Source organism: Eurosta solidaginis, chromosome 1 (assembly GCF_040869045.1).
Source record: "Eurosta solidaginis isolate ZX-2024a chromosome 1, ASM4086904v1, whole genome shotgun sequence".
Lineage (NCBI taxonomy): Eukaryota > Metazoa > Arthropoda > Insecta > Diptera > Tephritidae > Eurosta > Eurosta solidaginis.
Window position 1 is genome coordinate 162841582 of NC_090319.1, and position 18083 is coordinate 162859664.

An 18083-nucleotide genomic window follows, 5' to 3' on the forward strand; every position below is an offset into this window, starting at 1 on the left:
GTTTCCAGCTGATGCTGTTGCGTTCGGGGTACCGTTTGTGGAGGGAGAAAATTTAAAAGGCATTTTTAACCAGATTTGCCTGTCGATTGATTTTATGGTGCCGAAAATAAGTGACATTTTCCGCACAAGAAATTCTTCTGGTCAGCCTAATAATGCCATTATCATTAAATTTTACTCTCCGCTTGATCGAAATAAAACTCTTCGTGCTTTCTCTGACTTCCGTAGGAACAACAACTCGACCATCCCGCTTAGTTCCGTTGGATTTGACGGAAATTTAATTTTATATGAGAGCCTCTCTAAGTTTAATCGTAAATTGCTGCAAGAGGCCACCAAACTAAGGCGAGATGGCAAGGTGCGGGGAGTATTTACTCTTAATGGAGTTGTTTATGTGCGATATGAAATTGGTTCTGCCCCTATGAAGATTTGCTGTGAAGATGACTTGGCGTGATTTCGCTGACATTGTACATTTGTTTATATTTATGTTGTTATGTAAGTTACGTTCCTTCGGATTAAGGGAACAAAAAAAAAAATATATTTTCAGTAGGACAGCATGTCCGCCTTTATTGAAGTCAAGTATAAACTTAAAACTAGTGATTACAAGTAATTGGTTTTTATAGATATAAATTGCTCAATCAACAAAAATACTTAATATTAAATTATTCATTTAAGAATGTTTCTTATTTCATGTAGCAGACGCAATAGTTAAAGTGCTTTGCAATCATTTCCTGCTTACTAGATTTTGGCTATTACTGTTGATGCGACGATTATTGACTTTGGTCAAAATCGGTGCATGTGTTAAATCAGCAATTATTGCGTAAAAATTAATGAAGCTCGTGTTAACTAATTGGAACGCGATTTCCTGTTTATTAGTTTTAGCTATTGTTGATGCGGCGATTATTGACTTTAGTCAAAAATCGGTACAAGTGTCAAGTCAGCTATTGTTGGGTGAAAATTAACAAAGCTCGTGTTAACTCTTCCCCTCTTAAGTCGATTGCCCTCAATCGGCACAAATTTTACAAAGAGAAAAAAAATCATATAGTAACTTGCAAATATGGGTTTTTAGGTACGTCTGCTACACGTTCCGTAGTTGTTGGAACTTTTTTATACCTTTCATGAAAATGAAATGGTATATTAATTTCGTCACGAAACCGAAAATTGTAAGTCCTTAAAGGAAAATAGATAGACCCACCATTAAGTATACCGAAATAATCAGGTTGAAGAGCTGAGTTGTTTTAGCCATGTCCGTCTGTCCGTCTGTCCGTCTGTCTGTTTGTATGCAAACTAGTCCCTCAATTTTTGAGATATCTTGATAAAATTTGGTGAGCAGGTGTATTTGGGTGTCCGATTAGACATTTGTCGGAACCGACCGGATCGGACCACTATAGCATATATCCTCCATACGACCGATTTTTCAGAAAAAGAGGATTTTTGTAATATCTTACCCAATTTAACAGATTGAAGCTTCAAACTTCACCATATACTTTCGTATATTGAACATATTGTTGCCTGAAAAAATTTATGAGATCGGTCGTATATATAGTATATATCCCCCATAACCGATTGTTCAGATAAGGAACTTTTCGTAATTACTGCCCTATTTTAAGAGCTAGAGGCTTCAAATTTCAGCGAATGCTTACGTATATAGCATATATTGTTGTCTGAAAAAATCATAAAGATCGGTGGTATATATAGTATATATATGGTGGTATATATAGTATATATATATAGTATATATATATATATTTTCGCAAATTTTAGCCCCATTTTAATAGCTAAAAGCTTCAAATTTCACCGAATATTTACTTATATAGCATATATTGTTGTCTGAAAAAATCATAGAGATCGGTTGTATATATAGTATATATCTCATACAACCGATTGTTCAGATAAGAAACTTTTCGCAATTTCTACCCCATTTTAACAGCTATAAGCTTCAAATTTCACTGATTGCTTACGTATATAGCATATATTGTTGTCTGAAAAAATCATAGAGATCGGTTCTATATATAGTATATATCTCATACAACCGATTGTTCAGATAAGAAACTTTTCGCAATTTCTACCCCATTTTAACAGCTAGAAGCTTCAAATTTCACCAACTGCTTACGTGTATAGCATATATTGATGTCTGAAAAAATCATTGAGATCGGTGATATACATAGTATATATCTCATACAACCGATTGTTCAGATAAGAAACTTTGCGCAATTTCTGCCCCGTTTTAACAGTTAGAAGCTTCAAATTTCACAAAATGCTTTCGTATATAGCATATATTGTTGTCTGAAAAAAATCATAGAGATCGGTGGTATATATATTATATACTTCATATAAACTCTCATATTGACCCCTTTTTTACGGCTAGAAGCTTCAAGATTCATCAAATTTCATCAAATAGTTACGTTTACGTCATATATTTTTGCAATACGTGATTCGTAGCCATAGTTTTTACATGCAGACCACAAAAAACGTGAAGCTTTGCATCCTCACACAGATTACCTACCTATTTTTATACCTTTCATGAAAATGAAATGGTATATTAATTTCGTCACGAAACCGAAAATTGTAAGTCCTTAAAGGAAAATAGATAGACCCACCATTAAGTATACCGAATTAATCAGGTTGAAGAGCTGAGTTGTTTTAGCCATGTCCGTCTGTCCGTCTGTCCGTCTGTCTGTTTGTATGCAAACTAGTCCCTCAATTTTTGAGATATCTTGATAAAATTTGGTGAGCAGGTGTATTTGGGTGTCCGATTAGACATTTGTCGGAACCGACCGGATCGGACCACTATAGCATATATCCTCCATACGACCGATTTTTCAGAAAAAGAGGATTTTTGTAATATCTTACCCAATTTAACAGATTGAAGCTTCAAACTTCACCATATACTTTCGTATATTGAACATATTGTTGCCTGAAAAAATTTATGAGATCGGTCGTATATATAGTATATATCCCCCACAACCGATTGTTCAGATAAGGAACTTTTCGTAATTACTGCCCTATTTAAAGAGCTAGAGGCTTCAAATTTCAGCGAATGCTTACGTATATAGCATATATTGTTGTCTGAAAAAATCATAAAGATCGGTGGTATATATAGTATATATATATAGTATATATATATTTTCGCAATTTTAGCCCCATTTTAATAGCTAGAAGCTTCAAATTTCACCGAATATTTACTTATATAGCATATATTGTTGTCTGAAAAAATCATAGAGATCGCTTGTATATATAGTATATATCTCATACAACCGATTGTTCAGATAAGAAACTTTTCGCAATTTTTACCCCATTTTAACAGCTATAAGCTTCAAATTTCACCGATTGCTTACGTATATAGCATATATTGTTGTCTGAAAAAATCATAGAGATCGGTTGTATATATAGTATATATCTCATACAACCGATTGTTCAGATAAGAAACTTTTCGCAATTTCTACCCCATTTTAACAGCTATAAGCTTCAAATTTCACTGATTGCTTACGTATATAGCATATATTGTTGTCTGAAAAAATCATAGAGATCGGTTCTATATATAGTATATATCTCATACAACCGATTGTTCAGATAAGAAACTTTTCGCAATTTCTACCCCATTTTAACAGCTAGAAGCTTCAAATTTCACCAACTGCTTACGTGTATAGCATATATTGATGTCTGAAAAAATCATTGAGAGCGGTGATATACATAGTATATATCTCATACAACCGATTGTTCAGATAAGAAACTTTGCGCAATTTCTGCCCCGTTTTAACAGTTAGAAGCTTCAAATTTCACAAAATGCTTTCGTATATAGCATATATTGTTGTCTGAAAAAATCATAGAGATCGGTGGTATATATATTATATACTTCATATAAACTGTCATATTGACCCCTTTTTTACTGCTAGAAGCTTCAAGATTCATCAAATTTCATCAAATAGTTACGTTTACGTCATATATTTTTGAAATACGTGATTCGTAGCCATAGTTTTTACATGCAGACCACAAAAAACGTGAAGCTTTGCATCCTCACACAGATTACCTACCTATTTTTTATTTTATATTAATCTTAAAAATCGTTAGATATGTTCAAATTTCACCAAATGCTTACGTGTATAGCATATATTGTTGTCTGAGAAAATCATAGATACCGGTGGTATATATAGTATATATCCCATACAACCGATTGTTCAGATAAGAAACTTTGCGCAATTTCTTCCCCATTTTAACAGTTATAAGCTTCAAATTTCACCGATTGCTTACGTATATAGTATGTATTGTTGTGTCAAAAAATCATAGAGATCGGTGATATATATAATATATATATGATGGTATATATAGTATATATATATAGTATATATATATTTTTTGTACGATTTCGGCCCCATTTTAACAGCTAGAAGCTTCAAATTTCACCAACTGCTTACGTGTATAGCATATATTGATGTCTGAAAAAATCATTGAGATCGGTGGTACACATAGTATATATCTCATACAACCGATTGTTCAGATAAGAAACTTTGCGCAATTTCTGCCCCATTTTAACAGTTAGAAGCTTCAAATTTCACAAAATGCTCACGTATATAGCATATATTGTTGTCTGAAAAAATCATAGAGATCGGTCGTATATATATTATATACTTCATATAAACTGTCATTTTGACCCCTTTTTTACGGCTAGAATCTTCAAAATTCATCAAATTTCATCAAATAGTTACGTTTTCGTCATATATTTTTGAAATACGTGATTCGTAGTCATAGTTTTTACACGCAGACCACAAAAAACCTGAAACTTTGCATCCTCACACAAAGTACCTACCCGTTTTTTATTTTATATTTATCTTAAAAATCGTTAAGATATGTACATCTGTTCACTATATATTTCTTATCTTATACATCCGATTATTCGGAGATTACGAACGGGATAAGATTATTGTTCAGCCCCATTCATGAAAGGTATGAAGTCTTCGGCACAGCCGAAGACAGTCCCGTTCTTACTTGTTTTATTTTTATTGTAGAAAATTAGAGTGGCCATAACGATAATGGTAATAATTATTATGTTGGTACTTATACTAATTACATGTTTTGTTATATTATCTTTTACTAGCAACTGAATGTCGCTTTTATGCTCTAGATGGCTTACATATAAAGTCCCAAGTTTTAGATTTAGATTTGTTTCGTTACTATCTTTGATATTGGTTATTAAGTTCGGTAGCACAAATGTATCGTAACTTCTTAGGTTTAGATTGCTATAGGTTATGTTGTATATTACAATTTTACAGTTTTCAAATTTTATTAGGAATGTGCCTTTTTGCATGCATTTTAGTTTATTGCAATCGTGAGATATATTTCCATTAAAGTGTTTTAGTATTAATATTCCTGGTTCAATTTCTACAACTGCGGGTTTCGTTAAATATTTCAATTTACATTGAGCTTCCCTGAATTCTAAAATGTTAATAAGACATTCGTCATTTTTCTTGATCAAATTTTTCTCAAAGTTATTTTTTACATCTGAACTGTACATATAATTACTTCATATTCATACTCATTTAGTACAATTGACTTGTTTGAGGCGTTGGGAAGGGGTTCGAATCTTATTTTGGATAGGATGTTTGTGGAAAATTGCGGGATGAGTAGGGTGAGTATAATAATATTCTCTTGAAAGATGACAGCGACCTTGATATTCCTATAACTGTCGTAGTCCTTGATTAGGTCCAGTTCAATTTGAGTCACTATGTCGGTAGGGACTATACCTAATTTACTAGAAAATATGATCTGTTCTATATCGTTTATGTGATTTCTTAAGAGTGTTATGTCATTGTTAATCCTGTACGTATGTTCGATGAACTGAACTTCGTCTTCTAATGTTTGTATTTTGTTTAACGTGGAATGCCGAAATGTACCTATGTAGTCGCTTATAAGAGCTTATTGCCTATTTTTATGGGTTGTAATATTGTCTATCTGTTGTGTCAAGAAACTGTTAAACCGCGTTAGATTGATTACATTGTCCGTGATTGTCCGTTCATTATTGTGTACCTGATCTAGCGCGTTTTTGATCTCTCGTTCGTCGTCACTGTCCATAGAACCTGCTATGAATTTCAAGCCTTTACCCAGTACGTTAATTAGTCCTCGCTTGGTTTTTGTGTGTGGGCGCAACTTATCTTAGTAGGACAAAATTTTCGTTGATGGACTCCAAGACTTGCGTGTCTTCAAAGGAAGTTGTCTTTAGAACTTTTATGTTGTCCGTAATACGTAACATCGTGTTCTCGTATGTGGTTAAGTTGATAAAATGTAGTACCTTGTCGTAATGGTTAATCGTCTTTAGTTCTCCTGTATTGATTGGTACATATCCGTTGTTGTTCGTTAAGTCCTGCACACTAATTTGTTGGCTTTTGACACCAAGCACGAGTGTCCAGAGGAAGATTGTCGTTAGTAGCATTTTTCTGTGGAAGTTAGAGTAATTGGTTTAGCATTGTCTAATGTTTTTCTTGTGAACTATCCTGCCTGACTTTGTTTTAATGGTTGTGTTAAGGCTCTCTGCTACAATTTCTTTCTTATACCTAGCTGATTACTTATTTCCTAATCTCCTATTTATTTTTACGAATATAACGTCTCCTTCTGAAAAGGTTTTCGGGGTTTGTCTATCTTTATTGTGATAGCAAAGATCCTGCTGTTGTTTTTTTCTGTAATTTCTCCTTGATTTCCTGCCTATCTTTCTCTAGGAGGTCGGGGTCGCTACTAATTCTTCTTCCAAAAAATATTTCAATTGGTTTTTTTCCTGTCGTAGATTCCACCGAGTAATTATACTCTTTAACGGACTTTTCTAATAATTCACTGAAGGATCGGTGGTTTTCTCCACTTGTAGACAGCGCATTATTTCTTGTAGGGTTGAGTGAAAGCGTACGACTTGCCCGTTCGAACAACTACTATATGGAGGTGTTCGATATATTTCTGTACCGAATTCGTTGTTAATCATGAAGTTTATAGATTCTGAGTTGAAGGATCTCTCATTGTCTATTACTATTGTTTCTGGTACTAAGGCAAAAAGGATATCCCTTATTGGCTGCCTTATGTCTTCGGCTGCTTTGGATCGAATAACCTTTGCTACTGCATATTTGGAAAATTTATCCACAGCTGTTAGAATTAGTTGTTTACCCATTATTAATATGTCCATATGGACTATTTGGCCTGGAAATTGTGGAATAGTTGTAGCTTGTATTTGAGGTTTTGGTGGATTACGCTCGTATTTATTTTCTTTGCATGTAACACACGATTTGATAATTTTTTTAATTTTATTTGTCATTCCAGGAAAGTAATACCTTTCCAGAATTTGTGTTTTATTTTCTTTACTATTCCTGTGGGCTCTAGTATATTTTCTAATAATAATTTCCTCCTGCTCTTTTTCATCTGTTATGTTCTGAACCTCTACCTGTGTAAACCTGATGCGATATTTGCTGAAATGTATTGGGTATAATTCCTGTATTTTTCCCATTATGGGTTCCTGCATTTTAATGCAGTTTATTACTGATGGGTTGAGGTATCTCTTGAGGATTGAGATAAGCGTTTGATGGGAGAATTCTGGTTCTTTAATTATATGCTGATGGTATGTTGGGAATATTATTATAAATTGGTAAGAGGAAACTTCGTCGTTTTTAAGAAATATTTGATTTTTGAAAACGTTAATAGGTACTTCGACACAATATATTAGATTATGACATGAACTGTCATTTGTTGCCATAGACAAAGTGTTAACCTGTGTTTCATTATGGGGTATTCTTGATAGGGCGCCGGCCACTACATTTTGTTTGCCTGGCTTATAAAATAGCTCGTAAGAGTATTCCTCGAGAGCTGCCTTCCATCTTTTCATTTTTGAGTTGTTATTTTTATTGGTAAGTGCATATGTGAGCGACTGGTGGTCGGTAAAAATGTCCACCTTGGCCGATCCATACAAAAAATTTCTAAATGAGTTTAAGGCCCAGATTATGGCTAACATTTCTTTCTCGTTAGCTGCGTAATGTGCCTCCGCCTTACTTAAGGTTCTTGAAATGAAAGCCAATGGCTTAGAATCTTGGGATAGAACGGCTCCGAGAGCAAATTTGGAGGCGTCTGTTACTAGCTGAAAGCTTTTATTGTAATCGGGATATGCAAGTACGATATCCTCGGAAGTAAGCGAGAGTTTTATATTGTTGAAGGCTCTTATGGCGTCTTCTTTCAAACTTATATTGACTTTCGAAGATTTATTTTTGGATATTCTGCCTTCTCCCCCTCTTAGAAGAGATGTTAGGGGTTTTGCTAACTTTGCGTAGTCTTTTATGAATCTACGATAATATCCTGACATGCCAAGGAAACTTCGAAGCTCTTTTAAAGTTGTGGGTTGCGGAAAATTTGTAATTGCTTCGACCTTCGCGGGATTTGTTCTAATACCATTTAGAGATATAACATATCCCAGGAACTCAACTTCTTTCTTAAAAAAATTACACTTGTCCAACTGGACTTTCATGTTGGCCTCTTCTAGGGTTGCAAATATTTTCCTAATGTGATTGAGGTGTTCATCCTCAGTTTTATTGAAAATGATTATGTCATCGATATAGACGTAGCAGTACTTTGCTATATGCTCGCGAAGTATGTCGTCTAAGGCTCTTTGGAAAATAGCGGGAGCGTTTTTAAGCCCGAACGGCAAACGAGTAAATTCGTATTTGCCACCTTTTATTGAGAATGCGGTTTTTTCGATGTCAGATTCCTTTAGAGGAATCTGGTAAAATCCACTTTTCAAGTCTAAAACGGAGAAAAATTTACTTTCTCCAAGGTTTGAAATTACTTCCGATATTTCGGGTATAGTGTATTTATCAGCCATTGTAACTGAATTCAATTTTCTATAGTCTATGACCATGCGATACTGTTTATTACCTTCTGAGTCTGGTTTTTTAGGTACGACCCATACGGGTGAATTATACGGGGATCGCGATGGCCTTATGATACCGTCGTTCAGTAACTTCTTTACTTGTGATTCTATCACGCCTTTTAGCGATGCTGGGTACGGATAGAATTTTGAATATACAGGAGAGTCAGTTTGTGTTCTGATCTGTCCCATGACCTTCGTAGTGTAAGTAAGCTTTTCGTCGGGTTCGGAGAAAAGATTAGGATATGTATTCACAATATCCTTCATAATATTTTTTTGTTTGGGAGATAAGCCCTCCTCTTTTATATTTATTGCGTTGACGTTGTGCGAAGCCTGCTGCTTAAGTCTGACCATACGGCCATTTTTTAAAACCATTTTGTTTTCTGCGGTATATATTACTGCTCCTAGTGCCCTAAGTGTGTCGTTTTCCAAAATGGCATCGAATGATTTTAATAAGGGCAATAGGTAGAATTTAATTTTTCCCTCTGTGTTAAAGAGGTTCACATAAGTGTGTTCCGTTATCTTAACATCTCCTGCAATTGATTTTGCATGGAAAGGTTTTTTGTTTTGAATTCGCTTCTTTGCTTAATTCGGTTTTACGTAATTTTTGCTGGAGCCTGTGTCCAGCAGAAATTTTAGGATACTTCCGCTCTCCGTCTTTACTTCAATGTATGGAAGCGAAGAGCTAATTATCTTAAAAAATGGACATCATTGTATTCGGCAACTTCGTCTTCGATCTCGTCTTTGTACTGGTTATCTTCACTTGCCATATCTATATGAAACGTGCTTTGGTTTTTGGTGGGTGGCTGGTTGTTGACCGATTGTGGAGGTCTTTTACCCTGAAACTGATTCTGAGCTGGTTTGTTCATATAATTAATGCGCCGTGAATGTATGCTCTGGTCTACTTCCATTGACTCCGGTTTTGGTTGAGGTTTCGGTGGCCTTGGAGGAGTACTCGTAGCCTGAATTTGGTTGGAGAACTGTGGTTTGTCCTTCCATCTTGGTTGATTGGTTTGTGGCTCGTGAGCTAATTGTGGATAGAAAGACTGCTGTTGGGAGGGATACTTTCCCGAACTTGGATATCCTTTTTTAACATTTTGTGCATGATTTGTTCTGTAGTTTTGATTGTCTAATTTCATACATAGTTGAAGGGCCTGTGGAAGGTCAGCGGGTTCTCGAATGCCCAGTAATCGTGGTAAGTCCCCATTTAGACCCCTAATGAAAGTGTCAAGTGCCTTATCCCTATATGATTGCGTCATCATGCGCAGAGATTCGCCACTCATTTCCATACATCCTAATTTATTGAAAATTAACGAAAGGTATTTGTAAACCCGTTGGTAGAAGTCGGCAATGCTCCTGTTACCCTGCACTAGAGTGGTTAATTGATATTCCAAAGTGGAGATATCTCTCTTGTCTGTATAATGCATTGGTAGGCATTTGGTAATTGCCGACCAATCCAATGGCGTATTATACGATTCCAGTGCCGTATCAGCATTTCCCGTTATTTTATTCCTAATCACGCTAAGGATTCCGTAATACTTCGGAGTTCCCTTTAGCGGTTCGTAAATACATAATATCCGATCTACACTTTTTTTCCATGAACTGAACTCACCAGGACGACAGGAAAAATCTTTTAGGCACTTAACCACGTCCGGAATTTTATCTAAATCTCCCAAGTAACCCCGATGCCTATCTTCAATTGTTTGGTCTATTGCCGAACTGAAAAATGCGTTGGGATTGAGAGTGGCCTGTACTATGCTTGGTCCTTGTTGTTGCAAAACATCTGTCGCAATATTAATTATTAGGGCCCTTAGGTCTTCTATGCTTAACTGTTGTCTATCATTTGATGCCTGAGGGGCGGTAGGATTTTGGGAAAGGACTTGAGGACGGATTAAGTTATTAGGGTTTGCCATTTCGATATTAATGATTACCACTACTTTTTATTTATTAATCCTTCTTTCTAGTTAAATATGTTCTTCTTTCCTATTATTATATAAAACTAGCTGTATAAGCTTATTCTAAGTTTTGGGTATAGTAAAAAAATTATGCTTTCCTTGCTCACCTTTGCTCGTAAATGTTGCAAATGTCGAAACTGATGAGGGTATGAAGATGTTGTTGTTGTTGCGAATAATTTTAGCAATCCCAAATGTTCCTTGCTCGCCTTTGCTCGTAAATGTTGCAGATGTCGAAACTGATGAGGGTATTAAGATGTTGTTGTTGTTGCGAATAATTTTAGCAATCTCAAATGTTCCTTGCTCACCTTTGCTCGTAAATGTCGCAAATGCCGAAACTGATGAGGGTATGAAGATGTTGTGGTTGTTGCGAATAATTTTAGCAATCCCAAATGTGTTGCTGTCCTGCGCACGGATTTTATTCCACTTCTCCTATGCCGCTCTGGATATGTTGCTTTGCGTTTGGCCGTTCACTAGCGGTGCTATCGTAAGGTATGAACTTCTTTAATGCCGCTCTGGGTATGTTACTTTGCGTTTGGCCGTTCACTAGCGGTGCTATCGTAAGGTATGAACTTCTGTTATGCCGCTCTGGGTATGTTACTTTGCGTTTGGCCGTTCACTAGCGGTGCTATCGTAAGGTATGAACTTCTTTTATGCCGCTCTGGGTATGTTACTTTGCGTTTGGCCGTTCACTAGCGATGCTATCGTGAATATTCCACAGCTTTTGCTTCCCTGATTTTAGGGAGGTATCTATTTTTTTTACTAAATCAATCACTATCACTGACACTTTTTAATATTTTGTGTTTTTTTATAGCTCAGGCTGGTACGTGGTACCACCGGTTCGTGTTGCACTACTGGGGGGCCGTCACTATAATCGCGAGTATCACTACCGCGAGTCCTTATTTTTATGGGACTTTTCTTCTTTTTCTCGACGCGAATCCTTACTTGTTCGTTTCAGGATTTTTTTCGCGATTTTTGGCTCGGGCGCCGGTTACGTTCCTTCGGATTAAGGGAACAAAAAAAAAATATATTTTCAGTAGGACAGCATGTCCGCCTTTATTGAAGTCAAGTATAAACTTAAAACTAGTGATTACAAGTAATTGGTTTTTATAGTTATAAATTGCTCACTCAACAAAAATACTTAATATTAAATTGTTCATTTAAGAATGTTTTTTATTTCATGTAGCAGACGCAATAGTTAAAGTGCTTTGCAATCATTTCCTGTTTACTAGATTTTGACTATTACTGTTGATGCGACGATTATTGACTTTGGTCAAAATCGGTGCATGTGTTAAATCAGCAATTATTTCGTAAAAATTAATGAAGCTCATGTTAACTAATTGGAACGCGATTTCCTGTTTATTAGTTTTAGCTATTGTTGATGCGGCGATTATTGACTTTAGTCAAAAATCGGTACAAGTGTCAAGTAAGCTATTGTTGGGTGAAAATTAACAAAGCTCGTGTTAACTTGTATGTTATTCCTTTTACGTATAGTCTCCTTTATTTTAACTTCTCCTATGGCTGTAAAGTTGGCCCTTCTCTTTAGTGTCTTTAAAACATTATTTGCAGTATTGGTTACTTTTGTTTACTTCTCCCATGGTACTAAACGATTGGTACAGTAGTGCTGACGAATTTGGACCTGCTAAGCTTAATGTTTTATGCAGTCAACAAAGTGGTTTAAATATTGTGCATTTTAACGCTCGTAGCCTGAATGGGGAAAAATTAGATTATGCTAGATCTGTATTTGAGAACTCACTGATAGATATTATTTGTGTGTCAGAAACTTGGTTTGATGCTAGGCTAAGTGAGGTCCAAGCTAGTATAAACAACTATAGCTTAATACGTAATGATCGGTCTGAGAGAAGAGGTGGAGGGGTTGCAATATCTTGCAGATGTGATTTGCGTATGAAACGGCTGCGCGAGTCCACTGGAAGTGGCACTGATTTTCTTTTTGCTGAAATATCAGGAGAAAATTTTAAAACCCTTGTATCTTGTGTATATAACCCCCATAAATACATTAATTTGAACCCGTTTTTTGATGTTGTGTCCTCGTTCCTAAGTGAATATGGCAATATTATTATATGTGGAGATTTTAATGTCAATACTCTTGTACGTAATAGCTATAGTATTAATTTTCTTGATGCTATTGCCAGCATGGGACTGTCCCTTGTCAGTACGACTGTGCCAACAAGATACGCTATGAACTGCTCTTCTAGTCTTCTCGACTATTATATTGTTTGTGATTTGTCCAGTGTTATCAAGTTTGATCAAATATCCTTTATAACTGACCATGATCTAATTTTTTGCTGCTTAGATATAAACAGAGATCGTAGTCATCTAAGCCGGTGCTTTACCTATCGTGACTTCCGCAACGTAAACGAAGCTGCCCTTTTTTCTGATCTTAGTATTATTGACTGGAGCTTATGCTGGAGTCTTGAAACTATCAACGAAGAACTTGATTTTCTTGTAAATGTCCTTAAATCTGTTTTTGACAAATATGTGCCTGTACGTGAAGTCTCTGCTAAGTGCTCGTCTTGCCCCTGGTTTACGAAAAATGTTCAAATTGCTATCAAAGAGAGAAATAGGTTGCATTCTATGTGGAGAAGAAGACCTACGCAGGAAAACTGGCAAGCCTTCAAATTTTCTAGAAATAGGGCTACGTATATAACAAGGCTAGAGAAACGCAAGTTTTATGGTTCCAAGCTGAATACAGCACTCCCTACTAGCGTCCTGTGGCGCAATATTAAAAAGTTACAAGTTGATAGCAAGGAAAAGGTGGAGTGTGCTTACTCCCCTGATGTGGTAAACAATACGTTCCTTTCAAGTAGCACGTCATGTGTTGCAATTCCTCCGCTTATTCCCAGTGAAGCTAGTTGTTTCCGAGGACCGCAGTTTGAATTTTCCACAGTCTCTGAATATGATGTGGGACGGTGTGTATTCAAAATACACTCCAATGCCGTAGGCGAGGATGGGCTGCCGATCAGGTTCATTAAACTGGTTTTACCATATATTGTTGGAACCCTTAACTACATCATAAATCATGCCATTACCACATCTTGCTTTCCTAGTCTGTGGAAAGTGGCAACTGTTTTACCTGTAGCTAAAAAAAGAGGTGCTAGCTCCCCGTCTGATTTTCGTCCGATTAGTGTCCCGCCAGCCCTTTCGAAGGTTTTTGAAACAATAATGCATGATCAGATTTCTAGACATATTAATGAGCATAATCTACTTTCCCCCTTCCAGTCAGGCTTTAGAAAAATCATAGCTGTGCAACTGCAATGCTTAAGATCTTGGATGATCTGAGGACTCCTTTTGACGATAATCATTTAATGTTGTTATGTCTGCTTGATTTCTCCAAGGCATTTGATTCGGTCAATCATACGCTCTTATCCAGCAAGCTGAAATTTTACTTTGGGTTTAGTAATCATGCTCTGAGCTTAATGAATAGTTACTTAACATTCAGATACCAACGTGTTCGAATTGGTTCTGAGATGTCCCAACTGAAAGAGCTGACTATGGGAGTACCCCAGGGATCCATTCTTGGCCCTCTGATTTTCAGCCTCTTTCTTAATGATATTTTTGGAGTGTGTCAATATGTGAGATTTCATGCTTATGCGGATGATATCCAGCTCTATTTATCTGACTCGTTCAAGCAAGTTGACCGTCTTTGCTGTCACATCAATGATGACTTGTCAATGATATACAAATGGGCGACTGAAAATGGTTTGCTATTAAATTGTGATAAGTCCTTTATGCTACCTATCAGAAAAAATCTTGGGTCACTTGACATACGAATACATATAAATAATGTGAACCTCCAAGTTGTTGATAAAATCAAGAACCTAGGATTTATAATAAATTCTAAGCTTTCGTGCAAAGACCATATAAATTCGGTTGTCAGCAAGGTTTATCTAACCCTACGCAATCTGCGGCGGTCTAGTCCATATACCCCTACTAGCACAAGGCGTCAACTTGCTTTGCAACTCCTTTTGCCTATAATAACGTCTTCTGAGCTGATATATAGTAAGCTGGATTCTCACTCCGCGCATAAGTTTGAAGTCCTGTTTAATAACATCACGCGTTATGTATATGGTGTGCCCAGGTTCGATCATATTTCCCCCTGGAGACACCGTCTCCTTGGTTGTGGCATCTTAAATTATTTGAAGGCAAGGAATTGCATATTTTTATTTAAACTCATGATGTCGGCCACGCCGAACTATTTGCATACAAAATTAGTTTTTACTAGGTCAGCTCGTCTAAGTGCCTTAATTGTACCACAATTTAACTCGGTAACATCAACAAGACTTTTTTTCGTCAACACTATTCGTCTTTGGAACTCCATTCCGTCAAGTATAAGGAATAAGTTAAACAAAAGTAACTTTAAACAAACGCTTTATGCATATTTCAGTAGCCTTACTCCAGGAACATAGAAGAATGGCCAGCTATCTCTTTATGTTGAAACCGTCAGTTGTAGTTTAAAATTTTATTTTATTACTATTCATTTTTTTTTTAACTCTAACTTTTACTTTTTAATTTTTATAAATCGCAAGCTTTATTTTAATGTGAATTTGTTTATGAATGCTGTTGTGCTATAAAAGATTTAAGAATCTTATTGTACTGATATATATTGAAATAAATGCAATACAATACAGTACAATACAATACAAAGTAAGTCAGACGCTGAATCATCAAGTGAACACCAAGCTGCTATCATTCCCACGGCAATGCAAAACTCGATTCTAATAATGAAAGCCGAGCATACCAGCAAACGGCAAATGCCAAGTCAACATTATCACGGGCAGCATCGTCGCGATTAGGGAAGTAGAGATAGGCATTCAGGTGCAGTCACCGAGAACTTGTATGTTAGTCATAGTTGCTCATCTAATCGGCTCTGACCTGTGTCAGGGAAATAAAATTGATATATGAAAGTTAAAAACGTATTTTATTAATTTATATATATAGGTTCTCTTGTGACTTCTTCTTCATTCTGTTGTTGTTATGGGCTGATTTTTTTTGTACTTTCGTGTTTTGCATATTTCCACCGTCCTAGAATTTTTTATTGATTCATGACTACCTTTGTCTTCAAAGATATCAGAAGCATTCAAAGAAATTACGCAAATTTGGATTTGCCATTGAACTAACGCAGTGTTAACGAAGCTGCTTTTACTGTTGTCTGAGACATTTTAATGTTTAAAAGTTTATTTTGAAAAATTTGTAGCTCTTCCCCAAAAGCAAACTGAGTTTTAAATTTAAATAAGTTTTTAAATAATAGAATGTTAAAAATGAAATTTCTTAGATACGAGCTTGAACGGGTTTTAATTGCCTATATTTATGCTTCATGTAGTTTTTGAGCATCATAGCTATTGTGATGATCAATAGCACGAATGCACAAATTAGGACTGCTAACCAAACAACTGGAACGTTTGGAATGTTTTTCGTATCTGATTCTATTGGTGGTTCATATTTGACTACTCTGTTCTCTGATGTTTCAGAGTTTCCTTTTCCTATTTCATACCCTGCTATTGCTATCATAATGCCGTGCGCAATCTTTGTCCACCACATTTTTAAATTTCCTATACGTATTTTTCTGTTTTCGTGAAGAAGGGGATAAATTCAGATTTTATTGAAAAATTTTTATTGCCTTAATTAACATAACAAAAATTATTATTTAAAATGTTTTATTGTAAAATTTTGAATTTTCTTAAGCAATTTTTTTTTATTTAATATTTTTAACTGATATTAGAGAAAAATTGTAAGTTTACAAACGGCGATGGTTACTAGGACATGTTTCTGAATTTCACTTCTTCATCAGCTAGCTTTTCTGGAGCTGAGCGTTGAACTCGAATCTCCAACATTCATATCAGTGCAAGCCTTTAGCTGCTAAGCCATATGAATGTCCCGTTGTTCGCTGTACAATTAGTCTCTAAGAGTTGCCTTTTTGTTTATATTCCCTTTGATCACCATGTAGGCACATACACTCTGTATGTAGTTTATTCCTAATGGTGTGGATATGATTTTTAGGCGCGCTTTTGAAAGCTTAGTAACATTTGTTCGGATTTTTACAGTATTTGTTTTTAATACTTCCGCTGTTACTATTATATCAATATGATCATATGTATTTAATTAGCGAGCTTTGCTCATATTGCTTTATACAATGGTTTTTGTAATTGATATTAGAGAAAATTGTGAGTTCTTCATCAGCTAGCTTTTCGGCAGCTGAGCATTGAACTCGAATCTCCAACATTCATATCAGTGCAAGCCTTTAGCTGCTAAGCCATATGAATGTCCCGTTGTTCGCTGTACAATTGGTCTCTAAGAGTTGCCTTTTTGTGTATATTCCTTTTGATCACCATGTAGGCACATACACTCTGTATGTAGTTTATTCCTAATGGTGAGGAAATGATTTTTAGGCGCGCTTTTGAAAGCTTAGTAACATTTGTTCGGATTTTTATAGTATTTGTTTTTAATACTTCCGCTGTTACTATTATATCAATATGATCATATGTATTTAATTAGCGAGCTTTGCTCATATTGCTTTATACAATGGTTTTTGTAATTGATATTAGAGAAAAATTGTAAGTTTACAAACGGCGATGGTTACTAGGACAAGTTTCTGAATTTCACTTCTTCATCAGCTAGCTTTTCGGGAGCTGAGCGTTGAACTCGAATCTCCAACATTCATATCAGTGCAAGCCTGTAGCTGCTAAGCCATATGAATGTCCCGTTGTTCGCTGTACAATTGGTCTCTAAGAGTTGCCTTTTTGTTTATATTCCTTTTGATCACCATGTAGGCACATACACTCTGTATGTAGTTTATTCCTAATGGTGTGGATATGATTTTTAGGCGCGCTTTTGAAAGCTTAGTAACATTTGTTCGGATTTTTACAGTATTTGTTTTTAATACTTCCGCTGTTACTATTATATCAATATGATCATATGTATTTAATTAGCGAGCTTTGCTCATATAAATATTTTTAACATTTCTAATTTTCTTAAGATTTTAACTTAGTTTTCAATTTATTTTACAAAGTGTTGTTTAAAATTAATTTTGTAGTAATTATTTTTTATTCTATTATTATCTTTTCTACGCCATAATAATTATGAAATACGAAAATTTTGATTTATTTACTATTTCTAAGCTCTTTTATTTTTTGTTTGAATTTTGGCCTATCTACTCTATTTGTGGTTAAGTTTAGTAATCTAAAGGTTTCAGCTATTTCTCTTTTCTTTTTAAACTGTCTACCTCCCCGCTT